This window comes from Gekko japonicus, unplaced genomic scaffold (assembly GCF_001447785.1).
Source record: "Gekko japonicus isolate JY-2015 unplaced genomic scaffold, Gekko_japonicus_V1.1 scaffold1220, whole genome shotgun sequence".
NCBI lineage: Eukaryota > Metazoa > Chordata > Lepidosauria > Squamata > Gekkonidae > Gekko > Gekko japonicus.
This window is the reverse complement of record NW_015174879.1, coordinates 36,803-52,016: the sequence shown is the minus strand read 5'-3', so window position 1 is coordinate 52,016 and position 15,214 is coordinate 36,803. Positions and strand designations below refer to the sequence as shown.

Here is a 15,214-nt window from a genome sequence, read left to right as displayed (position 1 = left end):
TCCATAGTTATGTTCTTTCTAATTTACTGAGCATGCATCGATGAACCTTGAGTCAGCTTGGTGACACGCGTACAATCCGCAATCAAAAAACGAAGCAATTTGCTGAAGAATGTCTCATTTACCCAGGCAGGCCTGCATATCTGAACAGCCACCGCCACTACCTCCATTAATAATGAATACACCTCAAGTCGTGGCAGATGGGCAAAACAGCCGCTTCAGTCTCCGCTGGTCCTCTCCGGCCGGGGAGGCCTGGGCTTGGAGCTGCACCGCCACCTCGCTCCGACACGGGGAGAAAGAGGCACTCCCCGAAATAGCAAACGGAGCCCTGGAGAGAAAGGGAACTCGGGCCTTCCTGTTTTGCTGGCAGATGGCTCGCCTCCAAAGATTTGTAACCTTTATTGGGAAGCTGCCGGCCCGGCTGTTGCGACACCGCATGTTCCAAGTGACAAAAGGTGCAAAACGATCCCCAGCACCGGGGAGAAGCATGCCCGGGGTTAGTGGGGTAGAAGTAAAGAGCCTGAGCCCTCTGCTTGGACTGGAAGTCGACCGATCAGCGGTCTCCGGGGTGGACATCTGGCGGGTTCTTTGGATAATAAATGCTTTGCTAGCACAGGTATTCTCAGCACACCCCGACAATGAACTCTCTGCACAGTGTCGGTCAGTCCGGTCACCTGCCTTCTGGACAAGTGGCTTAGAACAGGTTCCCTGCTCGAGGCGACTCCTGCAGCGGCCTAAACTTTGTGGAATTTCTAAAGTTGCCACAGAGAGAGCTCTTGACGAAGGAGGAGGAAACCGAGGGTTTTGACTTGGGTCAGCGCGGAGAGCATTTCCCAATATGGCATTGCTAGAACCATCCGCCCGGTGGAATTCACGAGAACTGGCCGGGCCCGACTTGTAAGCCGCCAAAGACTAGCACAGCCTGCTAACCACACGTCGTTGCCCTGCGGAACTCATCTTGTTGCCAAATATTTCCCGGGAAAGCAGAAGGGAAGAAGTTGTAAAGGACCTGGTAGGACATCGATGAGGCCTTGGCTAATGAATTGAAAGCTGGGGGCTGAAAACCCAGATTCAGAACCCAGCTATGAAGCTTGCAGGCCTGAACTGCATCACAGTCCACTAGGGTTGTCAGACTCCTCCGGGGGAGGCAGGGGACCCTTGCCACCAGGCCCCACCACCCCACCACCCATTACCCAGAAAAGGAGCACAGCCCTCTTGACATGTCTACATCACTTTCAACATGACCCGGAAGTGATGTCATCACGTTAGCGACGTCGGGGTGACACTCTGGCATCTGGGCAGAAACTCTATGGTAGAAGTCAAATTTGCCAGAGTTTTTGCTCAAATACCAGAGCACCACCCCAACGTCACTGTGTGATGACATCACTTCTGGGTCACGTCGGAAGTGACGTAGACACGTTGCTGCAACATCAGCTGGGCCTCCCTCCCACTCAGTAAGTCCCCCCCCAATCCCCAGCTGGTTGCCAGGAGACAAACCTACAGTCTGCTTCCACACCTTTGCTCCAGTTCTCTGTCAGGAGCGGGGTTTTAGGAGCATTCACACAGGTGCACAATTTCTGCTGTCTGCTGCACGTACACACAGAAGAACATAAGAGAAGCCACGTTGGCTCAGGCCAATGGCCCATCCAGTCCAACACTCTGTGCCATACAGTGGCCGAAACCCAGGTGCCATCATGCAACCCTGCTCCCCGAAATCCCCAGCTCCCCCATGCCATCCTCTGTGTCCACTAGGCACCATCCCATTCCAGGAAGCTCCATCCCCTGATCCCCTGATCCACCAGCCCTCATCCCTCAACTGTGAGCCAATACCCCAGTGGAAATGATCCTCAGGAGATCCGGGAACCAATACTCCTGTGTCTTAGGAAATTATCCTCAGGAGATCCAGGAACCAATACCCCTGTGTCTTAGGAAATGATCCTCAGGAGATCCGGGAACCAATACTCCTGTGTCTTAGGAAATTATCCTCAGGAGATCCAGGAACCAATACCCCTGTGTCTTAGGAAATGATCCTCAGGAGATCCGGGAACCAATACTCCTGTGTCTTAGGAAATTATCCTCAGGAGATCCAGGAACCAATACCCCTGTGTCTTAGGAAATGATCCTCAGGAGATCCGGGAACCCTACTTCAAAGCCATAGATGGAGAAACATCTCAACTAAATTCAGATCAAGGAGGAAATGGTGCTGAAGCCAATATCAGCTGTCAAAATCTCAGTTATCCTCACATCTTTATGATTCATTCAATAAACATATCTTGAAATAAAAATAATTTTCTGGGCAAAAGACTAACAACATCTGTTGACATCAGCCTACCCTGGCTCTGCAGTATGACCAGTGACATTTCCCTCTCATATCGGGTTGCCAGCTCTGGATTTGGAAATACCTGGACATCTTGGGGGAGGGACTTCAGTAGAAGAGAAGAAGAAGAGATTGGATTTACACCCCGCCTTTCACGCGTAGTCTCAGAGCGGCTTACAAACTCCTTTCCCTTCCCCTCCCCACAACAGACACCCTGTGAGGTAGGTGGGGCTGAGAGAGCTCTGAGAGAACTGCCCTTTCAAGAACAGCTGTGCCAGAACTACGACTTGTCCAAGGTCATCCAGCAGCTGCACGTGGAAGAGTGGGGAATCAAACCCGGTTCTCCCAGATTAGAGTCCGCGCACGTAACCACGACACCAACCTGGCTCTCAGTAGGGTATAACGCCCATAGAGTCCACCCTCCAAAGCAGCCATTTTCTCCAGGGGGGGAACTGATTTCTGTCGTCTGGCGATGAACTGTAATAGCAGGAGGTCTCCAGGTGCCACCTGGAGGCTGGGAACCCTACTCTCCTACAACCTCAACAACTGCTCTTGTCCAGTGGGTCCCCGTGACGCCCATTTCACAGATGGGCAACGGAGGCCAACGGAGGGTGACTCGTTCAGGGTCACCTCAGTTCACCTACTGCAGCGCGACTTGCTATTAACGGTCCCAACCAACCGAGACACGGTTGGAGGGCCTCCTTCCCAGGGCTATTTTTGGGCAGGAGCGCACAGGAACGGAGTTGGCTGGCTCCCAAGTTGGCCACGCCCAGCAAGAACTCATTAGCATAATAGGCCACACCCAACAGCAGGAACTCATTAGGATTGGCTACAATTAGGGGTGTGTGGCCTAACATGCAAAAAGCCCTGGGTTTTGACAACAAACAAGATAAAGAGAATAAGAAGCAAAAGGTGGGTGTGGCTGGATGACCACGCTTCTGGTAACATGGGGGTGTGGCCCAATATGCTAATGAGCTGTGCTGTCAGGGTGTGGCCTGATATGCTAATGAGTTCCTGCTGTTGGGTATGGCCTATTATGCTAATGAGTTCCTGCTGGGCTTTTTCTACAAAAAAAAAAGCCCCTTCCTGAAGTTAACCAGCTATGGGTTTGCTCTGAGCCTGAGCAGGAGACCTGCTAGGAACCCTGGGTAAAGAACTATCAGTTCCATGACGGAAGATAGAAAAGAGGACTGTGGAAAGGGCCGTCAGTTTGCAGCTGACTTATGGTGACCCCATAGGGCTTTCAAGGCCAGAGATGAATAGAGGTGGTTTGCCGTTGCCTGGCTCTTGGTACTTCCTTGGTGGTCTCCCATCCAAGTACTAACCAAGGCCAACCCTGCTTATAGGGCTGCCAGTCCCCCAGACTGGTGGGGTGAAAAGTACTGGGTTCGACACGTGGAGAACTTGGACTACGACATGCGTTCAGACGCGTTTATTGTACTTCACGACCAGACGAGGGCAGTCGCCCACCGCTGCCTCAACTGGTCAGTGTGTCGCCTCCACTTGCGCCCGTCCGCAAGCTGGACAACATACATTCGGGAACCCACTACCTCCGTAACTGTGGCTGGAAGCCACGAATGTCCACCTGCATAGTTCTTTGCAAAAACCGTGTCCCCACATTCGTATGTGCGGACCTTAGTGGAAACACTCTGTTGCTGGGGCCTCAGATCGTTTAAGTCTGGATGGAGCCTGTCAAGTAAGGACGCTAGGCGTCGCCCCATTAGTATCTCGGCCGGGCTCCAGCTGGTGGGGACTGGCCCCGTGCGCCCGGTCACCCAGCAGCAATACCGCTTGGAGATCAGGCGCTCAGGGCCCTGCTGGCTAGAAGCGCTTAAAGGATCCCTTTAAGCGCTTCCAGCCAGCGGGGACTGGAACGGCGCACCCGAACTCCAATCGGCATTGCAGCTTGGAGTTCGGATGTGCCGCCAGTGGCCGCCCCCTCCCTTTCCTCTTTCAAGACCTAAAGGGTCCTCCACCTGGTCAGCGGGCCCTTTAAACCTTGCAGGGGGTTTGGGAGAGGGGCAGCTGTCGGAGATTTTTCTTGGGGGCGGGGCTTGGAGGGGGATGTCCCCAAGGTGATGTCACCACGTTGGGGATCCCCCGTCCCCTCCGGGAACGCCCCCCAAAGTCCCCGACTGGGGACAAAATCAGTTCTGGCAACTCTGCCTGCTTAGCTTCCAAGATTCGATGAGATCGGCCTCGCCTGGGCTATCCAGGTCAGAGCAAGGAAAGACATAGATGTAAAAATAAATAAAGAGAACCACACCGACAGACGTGATAAATATTTAGTCGGCCAGACATTTTGGAGGCCCTAAGACCACCCGTGGGAACGTTATTGCTTTTGTGCCCATCAGCACCTTGTGGATAGTGTATTATTAAGATAAGTCACGTCCCTTACGCTCTTTTAACGGGCCGTAACAAAGGCTGCGGTGGCTCAAGTGGTTAAGACGCTGAACTGCAGGCTGTGGAAGGTCAGTAGTTCAGTAGTTCAAGACCCGGGTGCTGCAAGACGGGGTGAGCTCCCGTCTCTAGTTCCAGCTCCTGCCAACCTAGCAGTTCGAAAGCAAGAAATTGCAAGTAGATAAATAGGTACCACTTCGGTGGGAAGGGAACAGCGTTCCGTGCACCTTGGTGTTTAGTCATGCCGGCCACATGACCACGGAAACATCTTCGGACAGCGCTGGCTCTTCGGCTTTGAAACGGAGATGAGCACCGCAACCCTAGAGTCGGATTCGACTGGCTTTCGAGCAAGGGAACCTTTACCTTTACCTTTAACAAAGGCAATGACATATCTCTGTCTTAGGAGTGTAGTATGAATGGGAATATAAACATTTTTATATATAGGTTTTTTCCTTCTTGATTGTTCATATTCATATTTCTCTGGTTTTTATAGATTTATTCTTAAATAACATTTTATTAGGATGTTAGAAAGGCCTGTTATATAGAAGGCTTTCCTCTTGTAGGTCTGATATTGCTAGCAGACAACATAAAAGGTACAAAGTTCATGATTCTGTAGTTCTTAGGGCAAACCTTTCAATGTCTGGGTCAGATAAGATTTTAGTCTGGTATGAAGAATCCTTGCCCATTATCATTTAGATTAGGTTAAGTAAACACTTAGGTTTTACTTAGATTGACGTAGATATATGTTTCTTTGTATCTGGCCAATCAGAGGATTATTACTCAGATTACCACTGTCTTTTGTAACCAATTATGCTGTTTGAATATTGTTTTCTTGATGATGTCAGTCCATGTATAAAATATCATGTATTTCCTGAATATGTTCAGAAGAGGTTCAAGAAGAAGATGAAGAAGAAAAAGAAGAAAGTTGTCAATTTTGGATGAGTTATTTGGTCTAATTGTTTTCCTATTAATTGAAGCATATTCCCTGAATATGCTGAGAAGAAAAGTAGTCAATTTTGGATGGACCATTTGGTCCAATTGTTTTTCTGTCCACTGAAATGAAACATAGATCTTCCTCCTCATTTGACTTCCTTTTTGACATGGAATCTAATATGTACAACAGGAGGAACACGGTGTATTTTTACATTCGTCACAGTGAACCACCTAGTCTGGAGCAACTGCATGGCGTCTCTCACTGGATCATTATTCTTCTGCCTGCTGGGCTAGGGTTGCCTGGTACCCCTTGGCCAGTCTGCAAGCGGATGGAGGGGGGCAGGGTTGCCAGATCCAGGCTGGGAAACTCCTGGAGATTTGGGGGTGGGATAGTGGGGCTCAATGCCACAGAGACCACTAGGGTTGGGGAATACTTGGAGATTTGGGGGGTGGAGCCTGGGGAGGGCGGGATTTGGCTAGGGGAGGGACCAGTGGGGTATAATGCCATAGAATCCACTTTCCAAAGTGGCCATTTCCCCCCGGTGAACTGATCTCTGTCACTTGGCGATCAATTACAATAGCTACTACCTGGAGGTTGGCAACACCACAGTCCGCCCTCCAGAGCATCTGTTTTCTCCAAGGGAACTTCTCTCTGGAGATGTGCTGTAATTCTGGGGGATCTCCAGTTCCCACCTGGAGGCTGGCATCCCTATGGCTGGTTGATGCTTGGGTGATAAAGACCCCCTGTGCAGAGTGCATGCATGCCACAGCTTAGTGAAGACTGAAACATGAAGGAAGTGGGTCCTGTGCTAGAGCACGGGTGGGGGACGGCCGGGGCTCAGTCCTGTGAAACAGAAGCAGTCTTAGAGGCCAGCCAGTGTTCCCTCTAAGCTGAGTTAGCGTGAGCTAGCTCACAGTTTTTTACCCTCCGGCTCACACATTTTTGTCTTCGCTCAGGAAGGAGGGCTCCAGTCCAGAGCAAACTCATTTATGCAGTAGCCCATTCACCTGCTTGCTCACAACTTTAATACTGGTAGCCAGGGCCAGCTCACTCACTAGGCGATTGCCTAGAGCGGGCTGGCCCTTAGGGGCGCCAAACTGCACCCAGCCCCGTACTCTGGGAGTTTCTTGATTATTTGTCTTTTTCATTCTTCCTAAAATGCATTTATTTTTGAAAAATGGTGGGCGCACCGGGGGGGGGGGGGCAGAAGGGATCTTCGCCTAGGGTGCAAAATAAGCTGGGGGCGGCCCTGCTGGTAGCTCACAAAGTAGAATTTTTGCTCACAGGACTCCACATCTTAGAGGGAGCATTGGATCATGCCACTAATCAATCAAGGGGACTTAAACGGCTGCAGTCCTAAGAATACTTCCCTGGAAGTAAGCCCCACTGAATAAGACGGGACTTACCTTTGAATAGTAGGCCCACTTAGGATTACCCTGCCATCATCTTTGACCGGATCTGCCCTGTATTGATTACCACTCGTTCCACATTTCTGTACCCTTTTGACTAAGTGTCTCCAGTTAAACTTTCTCAGTGGGAATCTTATGCGTAGAGGCAATGCAGAATACCAGCATGGGAATTTACCTAGTGCCTATGAACTCATCCGGTTTTCATTTACTCATGTGGAACTTCGAGAGAAGACTTACTTTGGGGCTTATGTCCCTCCCTGGGCCATTCTGCTACTACAGGAAACTATAATTACTCAAAGGTTCTGTTTTGGTTTTCTTCTGAATCAGTTTTTCTCCTCTTCTAATGACTGATAAAATTCCTGATTAAGGGTACCTTCTCAGAGTGGCATACCTGACCCCACCCCCATTTTTGAACCCTCGTCGTCAGGGGTCATTTCGTAGAAAAAGAACTGCAGGAGCTCATTAGCATAACTCATTTGCATAACTCATTTGCATATGCCACACCCCCTGACATCACCGGAAGTGTGTCCGAAGGCAACAACCGCCGCACAGGCTCCACTGGACTGTTTTGGATTGCTAGCTGGGGAGGGGATGTGCAGATCTGTCCTCACAGAGGAGGGAGAGCTTGTACCTGAATAAAGCTTGGTCTTAAAGGTGCCACTGGACTGTTTTGGACTGGGGGGCCGGGCTCTGCAACTTACCTGGCTGCTTCTTGCTCTGACTGAGGGCTGCTGGGAGCAGAGGGTGGGGCTTGTTGCATGTGCCCGCCCCCTGGGCTCTTCACTGCCGGAGCTCCGCTCCTATGCGCTCCCGCAGGAAATGACCCCTGCTCGTCGTTATTCTCTCCTCCCCCCCAAATATAGGACCATCTTCCTTTGTAGGTCCTTAGGAGCTCTTCTATGCCAGCTGTTAGGAAGGCCGTGAAAACTAGTTTTTTATTTATTGCAACCGGGATTTATTTGGCTGTCATTTCTGTGTTGCGGGATATCCAGTTCTAGCCACTGCTGTTTTGATGGTTTCAACGAGATGTTTTCATAAGATTTCTGAGGGAAGTGTTTTTCAGACTTGTTTAAGAAAGGCTAGCAATATACAATATCAAGCACAGCTCTTTTATGAACTGACCAAACTTAAGCAATAGCAAACCCATGGATTTTAGTGAGAGAGATTTAAACATGTGCTTGTACCAATGTAGTTGAGAACTCTGCACACCCCACTGGCTGAATTTCAGCAAGAGTTATACTGCTAAGGCTTGGGGGCCCCAATCCTAGACACACAGAGATACTCAATTGTCTTGCCTTATTCAGCACAGCCTACTTGTGAGCAACGCTGCACAGCACTGCAACCAGGGATCATTTCCTGCAGGAGCGCACAGGAGCAGAGCTCCAGCAGTAAAGAGCCCAGGGGGCGGGCACATGCAACAAGCCCCACCCCCTGCTCCCAGCAGCCCTCAGTCAGAGCAAGAAGCAGCCAGGTAAGTTGCAGAGCTCCCCCCACCCACCCCGGTCCAAAAACAGTCCAGTGGCACCTTTAAGACCAAGTTTTATTCAGGTACAAGCTCTCCCTCCTCTGCAAGGGCAGATCTGCCCATTCCCCTCCCCCAATAGCTAGCAATCCAAAACAGTCCAGTGGAGCTTGAGTGGTGGGTGTTGCCTTCTGACACACTTCCGGTGATGTCAGGGTGTGTGGCATATGCAAATAAGTTATGCTAATGAGTTATGCTAATAAGCTCCTGCACCTCTTTTTCTACGAAATGACCCCTGACTGCAACCTAAGATGCTTTACAAAGTGCAACATCTGTCACGTGGATGCTAACTACATGTTATCTCTTTAACCAGTACATGGGGCAAAATTTCCCTTAACAACAAACCAGGGCTTTTCAAACAGAAAACAATGAACCTATTTGACCTTACATAATTCTAATAAATAATATTGATTTCTGCCTTTTATGCCAGGGGACCGTTTTGCCTCCTAGGCACGTGGGTTACTGGAGAAGGAAGAAAAAACTTTGCCGTTAACACACCCCTGGAGAACCACAACTTTACCTGTTGTTCATGAAATAAATACTGTATCAGACTTGCTTTTGCATTTCTTTATCAAACTGTACTGCTGGTCGCTGACTGTTGTAATAAAGTGATTCATTGATTGATTGACTGTTATCGGACTTTGCCCTGAAAGCGTAAAGGTTAAGGGGCTGAAGCTGACTCCAGGCCAGCTGGGGGGAGGGGGCTCAATGAAACTCACCAGCAGTAGTTTCAAGATCAAAGAAAGTAGAAGAAGAAGGGTTGGTTTTATACCCCGCTTTTCACTACCCGAAGGGGTCTCAGAGCGGCTTACAAACTCCTTTCCCTTCCTCTCCCCACAACAGACACCCTGTGAGGCAGGTGGGGTTGAGACAGCTTTTTCAAGGACTGCTCATGAGAGAACAGCTCTGAAACAACTTGTGATTGACCTGAGGTCACCCAGCTTGCTGCATGTGGAGGAGCAGGGAATCAGACCTGGTTCTCCAGATTAGAGTCCTGCCGCTCTTAACTACTGTACTAAGCTGTCTCTCACTATTTCACACGGATCTTAGTTAATTTATGGAAATGAGAGTCATGAAATGCAGGCAATGGTCATCTAGTTAGATGGGGTGTTTTTTTTTTTTAAAGGAACAGATAAATTCATTGGGGGGGGGGAGCTCAGTCTACTGGATGGGAAAATGGAACCAGCACGTTCAGGGGCAGATCAACAAGAATTGTGGGGTTTTGCTTGCAAGGAATTTCCTGCCTGTGGGTCAATGAGCAGCTTCCAGACAGTGCTGGAAATAGGTGGCAGACCAGATGGACCTTTGGTGTGATCCAACAGCCTCTTCATGTGGAGTCACATTTTTTGAAAATATACAGAACGCCATTTTTTTTCTCATGGAACTGAAAACACAGTTTGTTCTGGATGGATGTGTTGGAAATTCTTGTCCAAAACTACAAACCAGCTTTAATTAAAAGTGTTCCATATCTCCTCCAGCAACTGATAATTAACTTTATTGTTTGAATTTAATAAAGTAGACCTCTCAATCCCTATGAAAGACACTACTTTAGAACCATTTTAATTCTATTTTTAATTTCCTCTTCGGCACACTACAAATAATAACTAACAAAAAAAAGAGTCCATCCTGGAAACAAAAAAAGAAAAGGAGACAGGGCATTTCTCTCATTTCCATTCACCAATGTCCCCACCCCCTTCGCCCCAGGACTATCAAGATGGGTATGAAACAAACTTTATAATTAAGATCAATTCATTTCCGCCTCTTCTCTGTCTGCACATCTATAGAAGCAAGGGAGACTTTAGTCATAGTTTCTACTCTACTTATAGGAATTGACAATTCGGTTATATGTGCACCACACACAAAAAAATCAACACAGGGAACCTGGCTACCAAATAAGGTTTGTCCTTTTTCTCTATCTTTTTCCACCTTTCACCTGGCTTATTTACACCTCAGGAGCAATGCTCCCTCTAAGCTGTGGAGTCTTTTGTGAGCAAAAATTCTACTTGGTGAGCTACCGGCATTAAAGTTGTGAGCAAGCGATTTGGCGACTGCATCAATTAGTTTGCTCTGGAGCCCTCCTTCCTGAGCGAAGACATAAATGTGTGAGCTGGAGGCTAAAAAAACTGTGAGCTAGCTCACACGGATCCAGCTTAGAGGGAACACTGCTCACGAGCCTATAGACTCATGCACCCTGGCTCTGCAACACTCAACTCGCTTCCAAATAAATACACCAAAGGATCAGGTAGCAAACCGGGAGCATTTCTTTGCTTGGTGAAAAGGTACCACTTTGGCCGTCCTTTCTCACGTTTGCAAAAATGTGAAGTTTATTTAAGGGCTTGGACACCCGGTGCAAATCCTCCTCACACTTGGATCAAGAAAAGGTGAACGCCAGTGGAGTTTGAGCAACACAAGAGGAGACTGTGTCCACGTAAAAAGGCCACGTTTGGGTCTGGAGCATGATGAGACAAAGGAATACACACATACACACCTCTATGGAGTACACAAAATGGCACTCAACAGGGCTTTTTGGTTTAGGGTTAGGGTTTTTGGAAAAGAGGTGCCAGAACTCTCAAGAGGGAAACGAAGTTTTCAGTCTGTATACTGAAAACTCAACGGATTTTTAAACATTTCTAAAAGAATTTTGTCAAGGAGGTTCCGGAAAGCCATTCCGGCACCTCCCATCAGAAAAAAAGCCCTGGCACCCCCCCCCCAAAAAAACCAAACCCAAGGAAGAAGAGTCCCCCGGTCCATTTGGTTTCTTTGATTCCTTGACATTTCAGAAACTTGCATTCGGTGATTCTAATGCCGCTTCCTCATTTCTCCTGAGTTGTCCTGAGGAACCCCATCAACCCGAAACGCCAGACACGTTTTTGTGTCTCAAACAGAGAAATGGATTTCTCAGACGACTCCGGCCGCCTCCGCAGCCAGCTTCCCCGAACATCTGACAAGCCCTTCTTTCCCCGCCCGCTGGGGCCAGTTCTCGACAACTGACATCCCATTAATTTCAATGGGGCAGATTTAAAATGATTAATGCAGTTGTCCCCTGACCTGGTTCGTTACACCGACAGCCCTTTTCACTATTTCAATTAGCCAGTTTGCTTCGTTCTCGGCAGGGAAGGAATTCACTAGTGATCGAGAAAGGAAAAGCCGTCATCTTTATTGTTATTTTTCAACAGGAAAGTTAGGCAGCTCCAACTTTGCATGGCTGTTGCAAAGCAACTGCCTCCTGCTTGGCGTCAACCGGTCCTGTGATAGAACAAATGCAAGGGCCCAAAATTGTAAGCACTTCCCCCCTTCCTTAACAACCAACATCAAATTAAAAGTGATGTCCTCTCGAAAACACTCAAGTGTACCAAATTCCATTTTATTATTTACCTCTTTTTATACTCTGCTTTTCTCCCCCCCCCCAAATAGACCCAAAACAGCTTACATCCTTCTCTTCCATTTAATCCTCATAACAACCCTGTGAGGTAGGTTAGACTGAGTGTGTCTGACTGGCCCAGAGTCCCCCAGCAAGTTTTCATGGCAGAGTGGGGATTCGACCCTGGGATCTCCCAGATCCCCATCCAACACTTTAGAGCCAGTTTGGTGTCGTGGTCTCACAGGGTGTCTGTTGTGGGAATGGGAGGAGAAGGAGATTGTAAACTGCTCTGAGAGTCCTTCTGGTAGTGAAGGGCGGGGTATCGATCCAATCTCTTCTTCTCCTCTTCTTCTTTAACCACAGCACCATCCTGGCTCTCTCATTTGGCAGACCGCAGCTGACAATAGGTTGAAGAAGCAACCATTTGCCTGTCTGGGGCGGGAGGGGGTAGAAGGACGACATTCCCAGTGTCCCTGATCACCACGGAGGTCTAGGGGGCTGCATATGGTGCCGCCAACGCACAACTATAAATCCTGACGCCTCTTATTTTTTAAATAATTTTGTATTAAATTTTAATAAGAAGAACAGTTACCATGGAAGACATAACCAACAATGTAAAGAGCACATAAAGACCGTGACGTGACATCAGGAGGGGAGGAAAAAATGGATGTTTTCTTAAATGACGTTTGAACCGTCGAAAGATCAAATTCAGTGTAACTTTACGCCAAGATGAATTTGACGAAGAGCGACAAGAAACTGGGAGGATCGGAATTAAGAGAGGAAACCTCAGAAACGATGAAGCTCCGTCAAACAAAAGAGCCCCGACAGCCGGCCAAAGCAGGGGGGTAGTCAAAAACGAATCCAGGAATGATCATACGGTTTTGACGGAAGTAGATCTTGATCAGCCATGAACTGGAGACCCTGTGCCCAGCGGTCATTTCATAGAAAAAGAGGTGCAGGGGCTCATTAGCATGACTTATTAGCATAACTTATTTGCATATGCCACACCCCCTGATATCACCGGAAGTGTGTCAGAAGGCAACACCCACCTCAACTCAAGCTCCACTCGACTGTTTTGGACTGCTAGCTATTGGGGGACGGGGACGTGCAGATCTGTCCTCGCAGAGGAGGGAGAGCTTGTACCTGAATAAAACTTGGTCTTAAAGGTGCCACTGGACTGTTTTGGTTGCTAGCTATGGGGGGGAGGGGAACGCGCAGATCTGCCCTCACGGAGGAGGGAGAGCTTGTACCTGAAGGCGGGCCGGGGGGGGGTCTGCAACTTACCTGGCTGCTTCTTGCACCTCGTGGCCCGACTGAGGGAGCTGAGAGCAGGGGGTGGGGCTTGTTGCATGTGCCCGCCCCCTGGGCTCCTTACTGCCGAAGCGCCGCTCCTGCAGGAAATGACCCCTGCCCACGTGTTAACAAATCGAAGTGAGGATTTAGAAGAGGCCATAGTGGTCTGTTGTATGACACTGGTGATTTTAGCCAAAACAAACTGATCCCAGATTTTAGAGTACCAAAGAGTCAGAGCTGGAGGCGTGGGCTGAACCCTTTTATTGAGGAGTCGAGTTGCCACCTCTGGGTTGGGAATTTCCTGGAAATTTGGGGGTGGAGCCTGGGGAGGTAAAGGTTTGGGGCAGGGTACAATGCCGTAGAGTCCACCCTACAAAGCAGCCATTTTATGCAGGGGTTCCGATATCTGTCGTCTGGAGATCACTTGTAATTCTAGAAGAACCTGGCCCCACCTGGAGGTTGGAAACCCTAAGGAGGACGGAAGGTGGAATTATGACCTTGGGGCAGTTAAGAGTACCCCCGACTAACCTACCTCACAGGGTTGATATCGAGGATAAATGGGGAAGGGTCATGTTCACGGCCCTGAGTTCCTTGGAGGACAGGTGTGGTTGGAATATCAGCAATGCCCCCTCTAAGCTGTGGAGTCTTGTGAGCAAAAATTCTACCTTGTGAGCTCCTGGCATTAAAGTTGTGAGCGAGCGATTTGGCTACTGCATACACTAGTTTGCTCTGGAGCCCTCCTTCCTGAGCTAAGACAAAAATGTGTGAGCTGGAGGCTAAAAAACCTGTGAGCCAGCTCACACTGACTCAGCGTAGAGAGAACACTGATTCTGAGTAATGGAATGGGGGGAAATCTAAGGTAGACCCAGAGACCATCAATGACCATCCGCTTCATGCTAAAAGCATTGTGTGAATTGTTTTCATAGGATTTGGGGATTAGGTCCAGGTGGTGTGGAAGGGGAAAAGGAAATCTTTGTCCAAAGGCCTATCACGGTAACTATCTCAAGATGTGTGGGCTGGGCCATGACCAAGAAGGAGGTTATCAGGGCCAAATGCTTCTGGATAACTCCGGTGCTGAGGAATAGCCAGCAAGCCTCATTTTCAAAGTTCTAACTCAGACACTGTAGTAGACAGAGCGCTGGACCAAGATCTGGAGACCCGGGTTCGAATGCCCACTCTGCCATGGAAGCTTGCTGGGGGACCTCAGGGAAGTCACTCTCTCCCATGGCTAACTTCACAGGGTTATCGCTGGGAGGATAAAATGGAAAATGGGAGAATGATGTTGTAAGCCACTTTGGATCCCCATTGCGGAGAAAGGTGGGGTATAAATACTTAAAATTATGTTGCCTGGTTATCTTTGTAAAACACTAGAGAACAGAGCCATATCGATATAATACCTACTGAAACCACAAAACAGAGCCATATCAATATAATACCTACTGAAACCACAAAACAATATTAAATAAAATATTCTTGTGTGCCACCATGTGCAAAATATACACTTATAAGCAGCCTCTGGTCTCCCGTGGTAAGAATTTCCTCCAGGTGATCATACAGAGAATCCCTACTTTATTTGGCTTTTAAGCCAACAAATTATTATTATTATTATTATAATTTATACCCTGCCCTATCCCATAAGTGGGCTCAAAATCAAATATATGTATGTATCAATAAGCGGTAATTTTTTTTGAAGGTTAGTAACTTTTCAAGTGTTTCTTTTAAACAAGACTGTGCTAAATACAAATGCGTGCCCCCTTTAAGTCCATCCTTGGCCCAGTTTTCAAACGGTGCTTTCAGGTAGCACCCATCACGGTCTGGGTCCAGTTGACTACAGCCTAAATGCAACGTTACTGCCGAGGCTGTTGTATGAATGAGAAATGCTTTGACTGCTGACATTCACTTGTGGGCCAGCCCCTTTTATTCACCTCTGGCAGAGCCCCGGCCAACCTCGTTCAATTAGCACTCATTCAAAGGACCAGCG

At 48.5% G+C, this 15,214-nt stretch overlaps 1 protein-coding gene across 1 annotated transcript in view; it reads right to left on the bottom strand.

Annotated features, from left to right (window-relative positions):
* IKZF1 (IKAROS family zinc finger 1) overlaps window positions 1–15,214 on the bottom strand; it is a gene marked incomplete at its 5' end in the record, with an annotated part of 122,382 nt that overhangs the window by 93,728 nt on the left and 13,440 nt on the right. The window lies entirely within an intron of this gene.